At 62.8% G+C, this 17,480-nt stretch overlaps 5 pseudogenes; all 5 read right to left on the bottom strand.

Annotated features, from left to right (window-relative positions):
- Positions 1–1,155: 1,155 nt before the first annotated feature.
- On the bottom strand, positions 1,156–1,274 carry LOC142874085 (uncharacterized; annotated as a pseudogene).
- Positions 1,275–5,037: 3,763 nt separating this feature from the next.
- Positions 5,038–5,156, bottom strand: LOC142874084 (uncharacterized; annotated as a pseudogene).
- A 3,759-nt stretch (positions 5,157–8,915) lies between these two features.
- Positions 8,916–9,034, bottom strand: LOC142874083 (uncharacterized; annotated as a pseudogene).
- Positions 9,035–12,799: 3,765 nt separating this feature from the next.
- On the bottom strand, positions 12,800–12,918 carry LOC142874082 (uncharacterized; annotated as a pseudogene).
- A 3,765-nt stretch (positions 12,919–16,683) lies between these two features.
- LOC142874081 (uncharacterized) lies at positions 16,684–16,802 on the bottom strand (annotated as a pseudogene).
- Positions 16,803–17,480: the final 678 nt, after the last annotated feature.

Below are 17,480 nucleotides of genomic sequence, written 5' to 3'. Positions count from 1 at the left end.
CTAAGTGGACAGAGAGGAATCACCTTCATCGGGTGGGTGTCGGGCGGGTGGGGGGAGGGGAGGGCCATACACATCCATTAGGCATGGGGTGGGTGCGCACCGACTGGGGGATGGGCGCACTTGAAGCTCTGACCCGAGGGGGGAGGCTTGGAGAGGGCAAGGCACCCGACCTTAACATTGGTACCCCCACAATACGCTGGAACAACATGAGAGGTATATGAATAAGAACACAGGGGGGGCCGGGCGCGGTGGCTCACGCCTGTAATCCTAGCTCTCTGGGAGGCCGAGGCGGGCGGATTGCTCCAGGTCAGGAGTTCGAAACCAGCCTGAGCAAGAGCGAGACCCCGTCTCTACTAAAAATAGAAAGAAATTAATTGGCCAACTAATATATATAGAAAAACACAGCCGGGCGTGGTGGTGCATGCCTGTAGTCCCAACTACTCGGGAGGCTGAGGCAGCAGGATTGCTTGAGCCCGGAGATTGAGGTTGCTGTGAGCTAGGCTGACGCCATGGCACTCACTCTAGCCTGGGCAGCAAAACGAGACTCTGTCTCAAAAAAAAAAAAAAAAAAGAACGCAGGGGGGAGGGGGGCACGGGCGTCACATGTCACCTGAATACTTGTACTCCCATCATCTGCTTGAAGAGAGAGAGAAAAGAAAATGCAATCATAGAGGTAAGAGACACTTTTTAAAAATAATGAATCCGAAGAGAAAAGTAAAAGGAGGCCTGTGGAGCAGGTCTGGGTGTGACTCCGGATCCCCCAACATCAGGTGCCACCACCAAAGATTCCTGCGTGTAGCCCATAGAACCCCAAAAGCAACGGGACGAGTTCTGGTCACATACTCCCTCAAAATGACATCCTGGCCTTCTTCTGGAACTCCCTCCCCTCTCAGACTCTCAAGGTTTCCTCCAGCGTGTCGGTTCCCACAGAGCAGACCTTTGGTCTGAGACCTGACAGTCCAGATGCCACGCATCCTGCCGCGTGGCGGCGGTGTCGCGGCTTGGGACAAGAGGAGGCCCCACGGTGCGGGCTGGGGCGCCAGGCACCGCGCGGGCGCTGAGGGTGGGGGTGACCCCCACCCCGGGCCGCCGCCGCGCTCCCAGAAAGGGGACAGAACAAGAGGCAAAAAAAAAAAAAAAAAAAAAAAAAGCAGCAGCCTGTGGCACCCGGTATTCCCAGGCGGTCTCCCATCCAAGTACTAACCGGGCCCGACCCTGCTTAGCTTCCCAGACCAGACGAGATCGGGGGCGTTCAGGGTGGTGTGGCCCTAGACGGCGGCGGAGGGCGCCCCTGCCCCGCTCAAGAAGCCGAGCCTCTCTGGGCTTCCCCGCCGCCGCCTCCCGCGCCGGGCCGGGCCGGTTGAGTTCGCCGGCCGGGTCCCGCGGGCTCCCAGGGACGGGGGTGATGGGCGGGGCGGGGCGGGGCGGGGGGCTGTCTCTCTCTACACACACACACACACTCACACTCACTCACACTCACACAAGATGCGCCTCCACGGCTGGACTCGCCAAGGTGGAGCCCTCCCAGCCCCCCTCGTCTCCTCGCCAGGCCTCCTTCACCTACCCGCTGCCCACCCCCAGCGCGTCGCTGCCTGCCGCTGACTGCGCACGCGCGGGACGCTCGCCCTTTGACCCCAGCCAGGGGCCGCCCTCCCCCACAACCCCTTTCAGCTGCGCCCCCCCCTCGCCCTGTGGGTGGGCTGCCGCCTATTCCCCCGGGCCAGGGCTGGGGCACAGCCAGTGTATGGGGCGTCTCTCTCTGGGGATGTGTCCCATGGGTGGGGTGGGGTGGCGTGGTTTGGGGGGCGCTGAAGAAATCAGTCCCCTCCATCTCCTACCTCTGGAAAACGCCCAAGCCCGTGGAGAACTGCCGGCACCGCTTCGTGGGGGCCGGGACCCTCCTCCGTGTCCTCCTGTGGCCCAGTCCAAGGGGCCTGGGCCTGGCCGGGGCTGCATTGGACCCCGACCACCCTGGCGTGTGGACTCGCTAAAAATCGGCCATTAGATATTGGATTCCAGCTTCCTGGAGGTCATTTCACTAATGAGTGCACCGGAAAGAGTTTCCTAATCCATCTGTGAGGGTGGCAACTGAAAGAGAATTTGAAAGCTGACAGAATAGGCGAGGGAAGGCATAGGAGATTTCCACACCCAGCAAGGAAGACTTTCCCGAAATGGAAGAAAGAAACGAGCAAACAGAGACACCGGTAGCCCGCCCGGAAAAGAGTCTGCCCCTTAGAGAAAGCACCCTGACCAGGTTCACCCGTGGGTGGGTGGCGAGCTAGCGGCGTTCAGAAGAGCGAGGCCCGCAGTCTGTGCGGAAGACTCCTGCGCTCGGGTGTGTGTGGCGGCGCGATTCACAAGCAGCTCTAGACGTTAAACCAAGGAGAAGCCAGGGAGTTCCCAACGCCCCAGGTGTCCTCAGCCCACGACTGGCTGCTGTGGGAATGCGAAGCCCGGCTCCTTGTCTCAGAGCGGGGTTCCCAGGAGGATCAGGCTGAAGCTGGGACTCGGCCTCAAAGTGTCCCCTCGCATGGCCACCCCCTTCCCCTTCCTGCTCCTCTACTCCTGGTGCCCCTCCATCCAGGGGCCAGACCTTAAAGAGTCACCGCAAGAGAATCCTGGTCCCAAAGGAGCCTTCTGGGGGACCGGTGCTGAGAGAGGTTGTGGGCATGGCCCGCTGGGGCTCTGCCCGACCCAGGGCTGAGAGATGCCACCTCCCAGCTCTGGGTCCCTGCAGGAAGTGTTGGCAAGCACAGGGCCGGTCCTCCAAAGGCCCAGGTGCAGGGAGCCCAGGCCAAGCAGCCTGTGGAAGAAGCCACTTGCCGTGCCACCCCGGGAACAGGACTGCAGGCCCCGGCCCTTCCCACCTCCTCCTCCTCCTCCTCCTCCTCCCCCCCCGCCCCCCCCCACAGGGCACAGGGCTCAGAGACACCTCAGACTCTTGCTACCCAAAGTGCAAAGGGCATCAGTTGCTCCTCCAACCCCCCCGCCCAGCAGACCACGTTGTCCAGCCAGCCCCCGGGCCTCCCTGGGGTGCCCAGCACAAAAGTGCAGACACCCACCGGACCCTCAATCTCAGTTTTCGGATGTTTTTGCCACTCTAAGGACCCGCAGGCCAGCTGGGCCTTCGGGCAGGACAGAGAGCCCCGGAATCCGACGTGGAGAGCTGCGTGTACGTCCCCATCAGGAGGCGGTCCCCACCTCCGCGGCTCTCCCCTTGCGGGGAGCGGCAGCCCAGCCGGCAGCCGCAGGGCCTCAGGGAAGACACCAGGCTGGGCCCCCGCGGCACAGCGGGGGGCACGTCCCCCGCACTCAGGCGACTTAGGGACGGCTGCTGGAGACTGCTGCGGCCACCCTGCTGCCGGGTTTCTGGTGGGCTTCCTGGAAGCAGCGTCCACACCAAGCCCTTGGAAGGCCCAGGCGACGGAGGAGCCGGTCAGGCAGGGGCCCAGGACGGTGAGAGGCCGGGCGGGCGGGAAGGAGCATGTCAGGCAGGGGCAGAGGACGGTGACAGGCCGGGCGGGGAGGAGCCGGTCAGGCGGGGGCCCAGGACAGTGACGGGCCTGGCCGGGGAGGAGTGCGTCAGGCAGGGGCAGAGGAGACGGGCTGGGTAAGGGTTAGGGTGACAGTTAGGGCACAATTCACAATCGCAAAGACGTGGAAGCGACCCGAGTGCCCATCCATCCAGGAGTGCATCAATAAAATGTGGCGCGTGGACACCACGGAGTGCCATTCGGCTGTGAGGAGCAGCGGTGAGAGGGCGCCTCTCGTGTTCTCCTGGCCAGAGCTGGAACCCGTTCCAGTAGGCCAGGTATCCCAAGAATGGACACACGAGCACCACGTGAGCGCGCTCACCAGCAAATTGGTACGAACGGATGGACGCCTAAGTGGACAGAGAGGAATCACCTTCATCGGGTGGGTGTCGGGCGGGTGGGGGGAGGGGAGGGCCATACACATCCATTAGGCATGGGGTGGGTGCGCACCGACTGGGGGATGGGCGCACTTGAAGCTCTGACCCGAGGGGGGAGGCTTGGAGAGGGCAAGGCACCCGACCTTAACATTGGTACCCCCACAATACGCTGGAACAACATGAGAGGTATATGAATAAGAACACAGGGGGGGCCGGGCGCGGTGGCTCACGCCTGTAATCCTAGCTCTCTGGGAGGCCGAGGCGGGCGGATTGCTCCAGGTCAGGAGTTCGAAACCAGCCTGAGCAAGAGCGAGACCCCGTCTCTAGTAAAAATAGAAAGAAATTAATTGGCCAACTAATATATATAGAAAAACACAGCCGGGCGTGGTGGTGCATGCCTGTAGTCCCAACTACTCGGGAGGCTGAGGCAGCAGGATTGCTTGAGCCCGGAGATTGAGGTTGCTGTGAGCTAGGCTGACGCCATGGCACTCACTCTAGCCTGGGCAGCAAAACGAGACTCTGTCTCAAAAAAAAAAAAAAAAAAGAACGCAGGGGGGAGGGGGGCACGGGCGTCACATGTCACCTGAATACTTGTACTCCCATCATCTGCTTGAAGAGAGAGAGAAAAGAAAATGCAATCATAGAGGTAAGAGACACTTTTTAAAAATAATGAATCCGAAGAGAAAAGTAAAAGGAGGCCTGTGGAGCAGGTCTGGGTGTGACTCCGGATCCCCCAACATCAGGTGCCACCACCAAAGATTCCTGCGTGTAGCCCATAGAACCCCAAAAGCAACGGGACGAGTTCTGGTCACATACTCCCTCAAAATGACATCCTGGCCTTCTTCTGGAACTCCCTCCCCTCTCAGACTCTCAAGGTTTCCTCCAGCGTGTCGGTTCCCACAGAGCAGACCTTTGGTCTGAGACCTGACAGTCCAGATGCCACGCATCCTGCCGCGTGGCGGCGGTGTCGCGGCTTGGGACAAGAGGAGGCCCCACGGTGCGGGCTGGGGCGCCAGGCACCGCGCGGGCGCTGAGGGTGGGGGTGACCCCCACCCCGGGCCGCCGCCGCGCTCCCAGAAAGGGGACAGAACAAGAGGCAAAAAAAAAAAAAAAAAAAAAAAAGCAGCAGCCTGTGGCACCCGGTATTCCCAGGCGGTCTCCCATCCAAGTACTAACCGGGCCCGACCCTGCTTAGCTTCCCAGACCAGACGAGATCGGGGGCGTTCAGGGTGGTGTGGCCCTAGACGGCGGCGGAGGGCGCCCCTGCCCCGCTCAAGAAGCCGAGCCTCTCTGGGCTTCCCCGCCGCCGCCTCCCGCGCCGGGCCGGGCCGGTTGAGTTCGCCGGCCGGGTCCCGCGGGCTCCCAGGGACGGGGGTGATGGGCGGGGCGGGGCGGGGGGCTGTCTCTCTCTACACACACACACACACTCACACTCACTCACACTCACACAAGATGCGCCTCCACGGCTGGACTCGCCAAGGTGGAGCCCTCCCAGCCCCCCTCGTCTCCTCGCCAGGCCTCCTTCACCTACCCGCTGCCCACCCCCAGCGCGTCGCTGCCTGCCGCTGACTGCGCACGCGCGGGACGCTCGCCCTTTGACCCCAGCCAGGGGCCGCCCTCCCCCACAACCCCTTTCAGCTGCGCCCCCCCCTCGCCCTGTGGGTGGGCTGCCGCCTATTCCCCCGGGCCAGGGCTGGGGCACAGCCAGTGTATGGGGCGTCTCTCTCTGGGGATGTGTCCCATGGGTGGGGTGGGGTGGCGTGGTTTGGGGGGCGCTGAAGAAATCAGTCCCCTCCATCTCCTACCTCTGGAAAACGCCCAAGCCCGTGGAGAACTGCCGGCACCGCTTCGTGGGGGCCGGGACCCTCCTCCGTGTCCTCCTGTGGCCCAGTCCAAGGGGCCTGGGCCTGGCCGGGGCTGCATTGGACCCCGACCACCCTGGCGTGTGGACTCGCTAAAAATCGGCCATTAGATATTGGATTCCAGCTTCCTGGAGGTCATTTCACTAATGAGTGCACCGGAAAGAGTTTCCTAATCCATCTGTGAGGGTGGCAACTGAAAGAGAATTTGAAAGCTGACAGAATAGGCGAGGGAAGGCATAGGAGATTTCCACACCCAGCAAGGAAGACTTTCCCGAAATGGAAGAAAGAAACGAGCAAACAGAGACACCGGTAGCCCGCCCGGAAAAGAGTCTGCCCCTTAGAGAAAGCACCCTGACCAGGTTCACCCGTGGGTGGGTGGCGAGCTAGCGGCGTTCAGAAGAGCGAGGCCCGCAGTCTGTGCGGAAGACTCCTGCGCTCGGGTGTGTGTGGCGGCGCGATTCACAAGCAGCTCTAGACGTTAAACCAAGGAGAAGCCAGGGAGTTCCCAACGCCCCAGGTGTCCTCAGCCCACAACTGGCTGCTGTGGGAATGCGAAGCCCGGCTCCTTGTCTCAGAGCGGGGTTCCCAGGAGGATCAGGCTGAAGCTGGGACTCGGCCTCAAAGTGTCCCCTCGCATGGCCACCCCCTTCCCCTTCCTGCTCCTCTACTCCTGGTGCCCCTCCATCCAGGGGCCAGACCTTAAAGAGTCACCGCAAGAGAATCCTGGTCCCAAAGGAGCCTTCTGGGGGACCGGTGCTGAGAGAGGTTGTGGGCATGGCCCGCTGGGGCTCTGCCCGACCCAGGGCTGAGAGATGCCACCTCCCAGCTCTGGGTCCCTGCAGGAAGTGTTGGCAAGCACAGGGCCGGTCCTCCAAAGGCCCAGGTGCAGGGAGCCCAGGCCAAGCAGCCTGTGGAAGAAGCCACTTGCCGTGCCACCCCGGGAACAGGACTGCAGGCCCCGGCCCTTCCCACCTCCTCCTCCTCCTCCTCCTCCTCCCCCCCCGCCCCCCCCCACAGGGCACAGGGCTCAGAGACACCTCAGACTCTTGCTACCCAAAGTGCAAAGGGCATCAGTTGCTCCTCCAACCCCCCCGCCCAGCAGACCACGTTGTCCAGCCAGCCCCCGGGCCTCCCTGGGGTGCCCAGCACAAAAGTGCAGACACCCACCGGACCCTCAATCTCAGTTTTCGGATGTTTTTGCCACTCTAAGGACCCGCAGGCCAGCTGGGCCTTCGGGCAGGACAGAGAGCCCCGGAATCCGACGTGGAGAGCTGCGTGTACGTCCCCATCAGGAGGCGGTCCCCACCTCCGTGGCTCTCCCCTTGCGGGGAGCGGCAGCCCAGCCGGCAGCCGCAGGGCCTCAGGGAAGACACCAGGCTGGGCCCCCGCGGCACAGCGGGGGGCACGTCCCCCGCACTCAGGCGACTTAGGGACGGCTGCTGGAGACTGCTGCGGCCACCCTGCTGCCGGGTTTCTGGTGGGCTTCCTGGAAGCAGCGTCCACACCAAGCCCTTGGAAGGCCCAGGCGACGGAGGAGCCGGTCAGGCAGGGGCCCAGGACGGTGAGAGGCCGGGCGGGCGGGAAGGAGCATGTCAGGCAGGGGCAGAGGACGGTGACAGGCCGGGCGGGGAGGAGCCGGTCAGGCGGGGGCCCAGGACAGTGACGGGCCTGGCCGGGGAGGAGTGCGTCAGGCAGGGGCAGAGGAGACGGGCTGGGTAAGGGTTAGGGTGACAGTTAGGGCACAATTCACAATCGCAAAGACGTGGAAGCGACCCGAGTGCCCATCCATCCAGGAGTGCATCAATAAAATGTGGCGCGTGGACACCACGGAGTGCCATTCGGCTGTGAGGAGCAGCGGTGAGAGGGCGCCTCTCGTGTTCTCCTGGCCAGAGCTGGAACCCGTTCCAGTAGGCCAGGTATCCCAAGAATGGACACACGAGCACCACGTGAGCGCGCTCACCAGCAAATTGGTACGAACGGATGGACGCCTAAGTGGACAGAGAGGAATCACCTTCATCGGGTGGGTGTCGGGCGGGTGGGGGGAGGGGAGGGCCATACACATCCATTAGGCATGGGGTGGGTGCGCACCGACTGGGGGATGGGCGCACTTGAAGCTCTGACCCGAGGGGGGAGGCTTGGAGAGGGCAAGGCACCCGACCTTAACATTGGTACCCCCACAATACGCTGGAACAACATGAGAGGTATATGAATAAGAACACAGGGGGGGCCGGGCGCGGTGGCTCACGCCTGTAATCCTAGCTCTCTGGGAGGCCGAGGCGGGCGGATTGCTCCAGGTCAGGAGTTCGAAACCAGCCTGAGCAAGAGCGAGACCCCGTCTCTACTAAAAATAGAAAGAAATTAATTGGCCAACTAATATATATAGAAAAACACAGCCGGGCGTGGTGGTGCATGCCTGTAGTCCCAACTACTCGGGAGGCTGAGGCAGCAGGATTGCTTGAGCCCGGAGATTGAGGTTGCTGTGAGCTAGGCTGACGCCATGGCACTCACTCTAGCCTGGGCAGCAAAACGAGACTCTGTCTCAAAAAAAAAAAAAAAAAAGAACGCAGGGGGGAGGGGGGCACGGGCGTCACATGTCACCTGAATACTTGTACTCCCATCATCTGCTTGAAGAGAGAGAGAAAAGAAAATGCAATCATAGAGGTAAGAGACACTTTTTAAAAATAATGAATCCGAAGAGAAAAGTAAAAGGAGGCCTGTGGAGCAGGTCTGGGTGTGACTCCGGATCCCCCAACATCAGGTGCCACCACCAAAGATTCCTGCGTGTAGCCCATAGAACCCCAAAAGCAACGGGACGAGTTCTGGTCACATACTCCCTCAAAATGACATCCTGGCCTTCTTCTGGAACTCCCTCCCCTCTCAGACTCTCAAGGTTTCCTCCAGCGTGTCGGTTCCCACAGAGCAGACCTTTGGTCTGAGACCTGACAGTCCAGATGCCACGCATCCTGCCGCGTGGCGGCGGTGTCGCGGCTTGGGACAAGAGGAGGCCCCACGGTGCGGGCTGGGGCGCCAGGCACCGCGCGGGCGCTGAGGGTGGGGGTGACCCCCACCCCGGGCCGCCGCCGCGCTCCCAGAAAGGGGACAGAACAAGAGGCAAAAAAAAAAAAAAAAAAAAAAAAAGCAGCAGCCTGTGGCACCCGGTATTCCCAGGCGGTCTCCCATCCAAGTACTAACCGGGCCCGACCCTGCTTAGCTTCCCAGACCAGACGAGATCGGGGGCGTTCAGGGTGGTGTGGCCCTAGACGGCGGCGGAGGGCGCCCCTGCCCCGCTCAAGAAGCCGAGCCTCTCTGGGCTTCCCCGCCGCCGCCTCCCGCGCCGGGCCGGGCCGGTTGAGTTCGCCGGCCGGGTCCCGCGGGCTCCCAGGGACGGGGGTGATGGGCGGGGCGGGGCGGGGCGGGGGGCTGTCTCTCTCTACACACACACACACACTCACACTCACTCACACTCACACAAGATGCGCCTCCACGGCTGGACTCGCCAAGGTGGAGCCCTCCCAGCCCCCCTCGTCTCCTCGCCAGGCCTCCTTCACCTACCCGCTGCCCACCCCCAGCGCGTCGCTGCCTGCCGCTGACTGCGCACGCGCGGGACGCTCGCCCTTTGACCCCAGCCAGGGGCCGCCCTCCCCCACAACCCCTTTCAGCTGCGCCCCCCCCTCGCCCTGTGGGTGGGCTGCCGCCTATTCCCCCGGGCCAGGGCTGGGGCACAGCCAGTGTATGGGGCGTCTCTCTCTGGGGATGTGTCCCATGGGTGGGGTGGGGTGGCGTGGTTTGGGGGGCGCTGAAGAAATCAGTCCCCTCCATCTCCTACCTCTGGAAAACGCCCAAGCCCGTGGAGAACTGCCGGCACCGCTTCGTGGGGGCCGGGACCCTCCTCCGTGTCCTCCTGTGGCCCAGTCCAAGGGGCCTGGGCCTGGCCGGGGCTGCATTGGACCCCGACCACCCTGGCGTGTGGACTCGCTAAAAATCGGCCATTAGATATTGGATTCCAGCTTCCTGGAGGTCATTTCACTAATGAGTGCACCGGAAAGAGTTTCCTAATCCATCTGTGAGGGTGGCAACTGAAAGAGAATTTGAAAGCTGACAGAATAGGCGAGGGAAGGCATAGGAGATTTCCACACCCAGCAAGGAAGACTTTCCCGAAATGGAAGAAAGAAACGAGCAAACAGAGACACCGGTAGCCCGCCCGGAAAAGAGTCTGCCCCTTAGAGAAAGCACCCTGACCAGGTTCACCCGTGGGTGGGTGGCGAGCTAGCGGCGTTCAGAAGAGCGAGGCCCGCAGTCTGTGCGGAAGACTCCTGCGCTCGGGTGTGTGTGGCGGCGCGATTCACAAGCAGCTCTAGACCTTAAACCAAGGAGAAGCCAGGGAGTTCCCAACGCCCCAGGTGTCCTCAGCCCACGACTGGCTGCTGTGGGAATGCGAAGCCCGGCTCCTTGTCTCAGAGCGGGGTTCCCAGGAGGATCAGGCTGAAGCTGGGACTCGGCCTCAAAGTGTCCCCTCGCATGGCCACCCCCTTCCCCTTCCTGCTCCTCTACTCCTGGTGCCCCTCCATCCAGGGGCCAGACCTTAAAGAGTCACCGCAAGAGAATCCTGGTCCCAAAGGAGCCTTCTGGGGGACCGGTGCTGAGAGAGGTTGTGGGCATGGCCCGCTGGGGCTCTGCCCGACCCAGGGCTGAGAGATGCCACCTCCCAGCTCTGGGTCCCTGCAGGAAGTGTTGGCAAGCACAGGGCCGGTCCTCCAAAGGCCCAGGTGCAGGGAGCCCAGGCCAAGCAGCCTGTGGAAGAAGCCACTTGCCGTGCCACCCCGGGAACAGGACTGCAGGCCCCGGCCCTTCCCACCTCCTCCTCCTCCTCCTCCTCCTCCCCCCCCGCCCCCCCCCACAGGGCACAGGGCTCAGAGACACCTCAGACTCTTGCTACCCAAAGTGCAAAGGGCATCAGTTGCTCCTCCAACCCCCCCGCCCAGCAGACCACGTTGTCCAGCCAGCCCCCGGGCCTCCCTGGGGTGCCCAGCACAAAAGTGCAGACACCCACCGGACCCTCAATCTCAGTTTTCGGATGTTTTTGCCACTCTAAGGACCCGCAGGCCAGCTGGGCCTTCGGGCAGGACAGAGAGCCCCGGAATCCGACGTGGAGAGCTGCGTGTACGTCCCCATCAGGAGGCGGTCCCCACCTCCGCGGCTCTCCCCTTGCGGGGAGCGGCAGCCCAGCCGGCAGCCGCAGGGCCTCAGGGAAGACACCAGGCTGGGCCCCCGCGGCACAGCGGGGGGCACGTCCCCCGCACTCAGGCGACTTAGGGACGGCTGCTGGAGACTGCTGCGGCCACCCTGCTGCCGGGTTTCTGGTGGGCTTCCTGGAAGCAGCGTCCACACCAAGCCCTTGGAAGGCCCAGGCGACGGAGGAGCCGGTCAGGCAGGGGCCCAGGACGGTGAGAGGCCGGGCGGGCGGGAAGGAGCATGTCAGGCAGGGGCAGAGGACGGTGACAGGCCGGGCGGGGAGGAGCCGGTCAGGCGGGGGCCCAGGACAGTGACGGGCCTGGCCGGGGAGGAGTGCGTCAGGCAGGGGCAGAGGAGACGGGCTGGGTAAGGGTTAGGGTGACAGTTAGGGCACAATTCACAATCGCAAAGACGTGGAAGCGACCCGAGTGCCCATCCATCCAGGAGTGCATCAATAAAATGTGGCGCGTGGACACCACGGAGTGCCATTCGGCTGTGAGGAGCAGCGGTGAGAGGGCGCCTCTCGTGTTCTCCTGGCCAGAGCTGGAACCCGTTCCAGTAGGCCAGGTATCCCAAGAATGGACACACGAGCACCACGTGAGCGCGCTCACCAGCAAATTGGTACGAACGGATGGACGCCTAAGTGGACAGAGAGGAATCACCTTCATCGGGTGGGTGTCGGGCGGGTGGGGGGAGGGGAGGGCCATACACATCCATTAGGCATGGGGTGGGTGCGCACCGACTGGGGGATGGGCGCACTTGAAGCTCTGACCCGAGGGGGGAGGCTTGGAGAGGGCAAGGCACCCGACCTTAACATTGGTACCCCCACAATACGCTGGAACAACATGAGAGGTATATGAATAAGAACACAGGGGGGGCCGGGCGCGGTGGCTCACGCCTGTAATCCTAGCTCTCTGGGAGGCCGAGGCGGGCGGATTGCTCCAGGTCAGGAGTTCGAAACCAGCCTGAGCAAGAGCGAGACCCCGTCTCTACTAAAAATAGAAAGAAATTAATTGGCCAACTAATATATATAGAAAAACACAGCCGGGCGTGGTGGTGCATGCCTGTAGTCCCAACTACTCGGGAGGCTGAGGCAGCAGGATTGCTTGAGCCCGGAGATTGAGGTTGCTGTGAGCTAGGCTGACGCCATGGCACTCACTCTAGCCTGGGCAGCAAAACGAGACTCTGTCTCAAAAAAAAAAAAAAAAAAGAACGCAGGGGGGAGGGGGGCACGGGCGTCACATGTCACCTGAATACTTGTACTCCCATCATCTGCTTGAAGAGAGAGAGAAAAGAAAATGCAATCATAGAGGTAAGAGACACTTTTTAAAAATAATGAATCCGAAGAGAAAAGTAAAAGGAGGCCTGTGGAGCAGGTCTGGGTGTGACTCCGGATCCCCCAACATCAGGTGCCACCACCAAAGATTCCTGCGTGTAGCCCATAGAACCCCAAAAGCAACGGGACGAGTTCTGGTCACATACTCCCTCAAAATGACATCCTGGCCTTCTTCTGGAACTCCCTCCCCTCTCAGACTCTCAAGGTTTCCTCCAGCGTGTCGGTTCCCACAGAGCAGACCTTTGGTCTGAGACCTGACAGTCCAGATGCCACGCATCCTGCCGCGTGGCGGCGGTGTCGCGGCTTGGGACAAGAGGAGGCCCCACGGTGCGGGCTGGGGCGCCAGGCACCGCGCGGGCGCTGAGGGTGGGGGTGACCCCCACCCCGGGCCGCCGCCGCGCTCCCAGAAAGGGGACAGAACAAGAGGCAAAAAAAAAAAAAAAAAAAAAAAAAAGCAGCAGCCTGTGGCACCCGGTATTCCCAGGCGGTCTCCCATCCAAGTACTAACCGGGCCCGACCCTGCTTAGCTTCCCAGACCAGACGAGATCGGGGGCGTTCAGGGTGGTGTGGCCCTAGACGGCGGCGGAGGGCGCCCCTGCCCCGCTCAAGAAGCCGAGCCTCTCTGGGCTTCCCCGCCGCCGCCTCCCGCGCCGGGCCGGGCCGGTTGAGTTCGCCGGCCGGGTCCCGCGGGCTCCCAGGGACGGGGGTGATGGGCGGGGCGGGGCGGGGCGGGGGGCTGTCTCTCTCTACACACACACACACACTCACACTCACTCACACTCACACAAGATGCGCCTCCACGGCTGGACTCGCCAAGGTGGAGCCCTCCCAGCCCCCCTCGTCTCCTCGCCAGGCCTCCTTCACCTACCCGCTGCCCACCCCCAGCGCGTCGCTGCCTGCCGCTGACTGCGCACGCGCGGGACGCTCGCCCTTTGACCCCAGCCAGGGGCCGCCCTCCCCCACAACCCCTTTCAGCTGCGCCCCCCCCTCGCCCTGTGGGTGGGCTGCCGCCTATTCCCCCGGGCCAGGGCTGGGGCACAGCCAGTGTATGGGGCGTCTCTCTCTGGGGATGTGTCCCATGGGTGGGGTGGGGTGGCGTGGTTTGGGGGGCGCTGAAGAAATCAGTCCCCTCCATCTCCTACCTCTGGAAAACGCCCAAGCCCGTGGAGAACTGCCGGCACCGCTTCGTGGGGGCCGGGACCCTCCTCCGTGTCCTCCTGTGGCCCAGTCCAAGGGGCCTGGGCCTGGCCGGGGCTGCATTGGACCCCGACCACCCTGGCGTGTGGACTCGCTAAAAATCGGCCATTAGATATTGGATTCCAGCTTCCTGGAGGTCATTTCACTAATGAGTGCACCGGAAAGAGTTTCCTAATCCATCTGTGAGGGTGGCAACTGAAAGAGAATTTGAAAGCTGACAGAATAGGCGAGGGAAGGCATAGGAGATTTCCACACCCAGCAAGGAAGACTTTCCCGAAATGGAAGAAAGAAACGAGCAAACAGAGACACCGGTAGCCCGCCCGGAAAAGAGTCTGCCCCTTAGAGAAAGCACCCTGACCAGGTTCACCCGTGGGTGGGTGGCGAGCTAGCGGCGTTCAGAAGAGCGAGGCCCGCAGTCTGTGCGGAAGACTCCTGCGCTCGGGTGTGTGTGGCGGCGCGATTCACAAGCAGCTCTAGACGTTAAACCAAGGAGAAGCCAGGGAGTTCCCAACGCCCCAGGTGTCCTCAGCCCACGACTGGCTGCTGTGGGAATGCGAAGCCCGGCTCCTTGTCTCAGAGCGGGGTTCCCAGGAGGATCAGGCTGAAGCTGGGACTCGGCCTCAAAGTGTCCCCTCGCATGGCCACCCCCTTCCCCTTCCTGCTCCTCTACTCCTGGTGCCCCTCCATCCAGGGGCCAGACCTTAAAGAGTCACCGCAAGAGAATCCTGGTCCCAAAGGAGCCTTCTGGGGGACCGGTGCTGAGAGAGGTTGTGGGCATGGCCCGCTGGGGCTCTGCCCGACCCAGGGCTGAGAGATGCCACCTCCCAGCTCTGGGTCCCTGCAGGAAGTGTTGGCAAGCACAGGGCCGGTCCTCCAAAGGCCCAGGTGCAGGGAGCCCAGGCCAAGCAGCCTGTGGAAGAAGCCACTTGCCGTGCCACCCCGGGAACAGGACTGCAGGCCCCGGCCCTTCCCACCTCCTCCTCCTCCTCCTCCTCCTCCCCCCCCGCCCCCCCCCACAGGGCACAGGGCTCAGAGACACCTCAGACTCTTGCTACCCAAAGTGCAAAGGGCATCAGTTGCTCCTCCAACCCCCCCGCCCAGCAGACCACGTTGTCCAGCCAGCCCCCGGGCCTCCCTGGGGTGCCCAGCACAAAAGTGCAGACACCCACCGGACCCTCAATCTCAGTTTTCGGATGTTTTTGCCACTCTAAGGACCCGCAGGCCAGCTGGGCCTTCGGGCAGGACAGAGAGCCCCGGAATCCGACGTGGAGAGCTGCGTGTACGTCCCCATCAGGAGGCGGTCCCCACCTCCGCGGCTCTCCCCTTGCGGGGAGCGGCAGCCCAGCCGGCAGCCGCAGGGCCTCAGGGAAGACACCAGGCTGGGCCCCCGCGGCACAGCGGGGGGCACGTCCCCCGCACTCAGGCGACTTAGGGACGGCTGCTGGAGACTGCTGCGGCCACCCTGCTGCCGGGTTTCTGGTGGGCTTCCTGGAAGCAGCGTCCACACCAAGCCCTTGGAAGGCCCAGGCGACGGAGGAGCCGGTCAGGCAGGGGCCCAGGACGGTGAGAGGCCGGGCGGGCGGGAAGGAGCATGTCAGGCAGGGGCAGAGGACGGTGACAGGCCGGGCGGGGAGGAGCCGGTCAGGCGGGGGCCCAGGACAGTGACGGGCCTGGCCGGGGAGGAGTGCGTCAGGCAGGGGCAGAGGAGACGGGCTGGGTAAGGGTTAGGGTGACAGTTAGGGCACAATTCACAATCGCAAAGACGTGGAAGCGACCCGAGTGCCCATCCATCCAGGAGTGCATCAATAAAATGTGGCGCGTGGACACCACGGAGTGCCATTCGGCTGTGAGGAGCAGCGGTGAGAGGGCGCCTCTCGTGTTCTCCTGGCCAGAGCTGGAACCCGTTCCAGTAGGCCAGGTATCCCAAGAATGGACACACGAGCACCACGTGAGCGCGCTCACCAGCAAATTGGTACGAACGGATGGACGCCTAAGTGGACAGAGAGGAATCACCTTCATCGGGTGGGTGTCGGGCGGGTGGGGGGAGGGGAGGGCCATACACATCCATTAGGCATGGGGTGGGTGCGCACCGACTGGGGGATGGGCGCACTTGAAGCTCTGACCCGAGGGGGGAGGCTTGGAGAGGGCAAGGCACCCGACCTTAACATTGGTACCCCCACAATACGCTGGAACAACATGAGAGGTATATGAATAAGAACACAGGGGGGGCCGGGCGCGGTGGCTCACGCCTGTAATCCTAGCTCTCTGGGAGGCCGAGGCGGGCGGATTGCTCCAGGTCAGGAGTTCGAAACCAGCCTGAGCAAGAGCGAGACCCCGTCTCTACTAAAAATAGAAAGAAATTAATTGGCCAACTAATATATATAGAAAAACACAGCCGGGCGTGGTGGTGCATGCCTGTAGTCCCAACTACTCGGGAGGCTGAGGCAGCAGGATTGCTTGAGCCCGGAGATTGAGGTTGCTGTGAGCTAGGCTGACGCCATGGCACTCACTCTAGCCTGGGCAGCAAAACGAGACTCTGTCTCAAAAAAAAAAAAAAAAAAAGAACGCAGGGGGGAGGGGGGCACGGGCGTCACATGTCACCTGAATACTTGTACTCCCATCATCTGCTTGAAGAGAGAGAGAAAAGAAAATGCAATCATAGAGGTAAGAGACACTTTTTAAAAATAATGAATCCGAAGAGAAAAGTAAAAGGAGGCCTGTGGAGCAGGTCTGGGTGTGACTCCGGATCCCCCAACATCAGGTGCCACCACCAAAGATTCCTGCGTGTAGCCCATAGAACCCCAAAAGCAACGGGACGAGTTCTGGTCACATACTCCCTCAAAATGACATCCTGGCCTTCTTCTGGAACTCCCTCCCCTCTCAGACTCTCAAGGTTTCCTCCAGCGTGTCGGTTCCCACAGAGCAGACCTTTGGTCTGAGACCTGACAGTCCAGATGCCACGCATCCTGCCGCGTGGCGGCGGTGTCGCGGCTTGGGACAAGAGGAGGCCCCACGGTGCGGGCTGGGGCGCCAGGCACCGCGCGGGCGCTGAGGGTGGGGGTGACCCCCACCCCGGGCCGCCGCCGCGCTCCCAGAAAGGGGACAGAACAAGAGGCAAAAAAAAAAAAAAAAAAAAAAAAAGCAGCAGCCTGTGGCACCCGGTATTCCCAGGCGGTCTCCCATCCAAGTACTAACCGGGCCCGACCCTGCTTAGCTTCCCAGACCAGACGAGATCGGGGGCGTTCAGGGTGGTGTGGCCCTAGACGGCGGCGGAGGGCGCCCCTGCCCCGCTCAAGAAGCCGAGCCTCTCTGGGCTTCCCCGCCGCCGCCTCCCGCGCCGGGCCGGGCCGGTTGAGTTCGCCGGCCGGGTCCCGCGGGCTCCCAGGGACGGGGGTGATGGGCGGGGCGGGGCGGGGCGGGGGGCTGTCTCTCTCTACACACACACACACACTCACACTCACTCACACTCACACAAGATGCGCCTCCACGGCTGGACTCGCCAAGGTGGAGCCCTCCCAGCCCCCCTCGTCTCCTCGCCAGGCCTCCTTCACCTACCCGCTGCCCACCCCCAGCGCGTCGCTGCCTGCCGCTGACTGCGCACGCGCGGGACGCTCGCCCTTTGACCCCAGCCAGGGGCCGCCCTCCCCCACAACCCCTTTCAGCTGCGCCCCCCCCTCGCCCTGTGGGTGGGCTGCCGCCTATTCCCCCGGGCCAGGGCTGGGGCACAGCCAGTGTATGGGGCGTCTCTCTCTGGGGATGTGTCCCATGGGTGGGGTGGGGTGGCGTGGTTTGGGGGGCGCTGAAGAAATCAGTCCCCTCCATCTCCTACCTCTGGAAAACGCCCAAGCCCGTGGAGAACTGCCGGCACCGCTTCGTGGGGGCCGGGACCCTCCTCCGTGTCCTCCTGTGGCCCAGTCCAAGGGGCCTGGGCCTGGCCGGGGCT

The sequence above is a fragment of the Microcebus murinus genome, chromosome 11 (assembly GCF_040939455.1).
Source record: "Microcebus murinus isolate Inina chromosome 11, M.murinus_Inina_mat1.0, whole genome shotgun sequence".
NCBI classification, from domain to species: domain Eukaryota; kingdom Metazoa; phylum Chordata; class Mammalia; order Primates; family Cheirogaleidae; genus Microcebus; species Microcebus murinus.
Note: the sequence above shows the minus strand (reverse complement) of the source record. Positions and strands in the feature narration are given on the sequence as shown.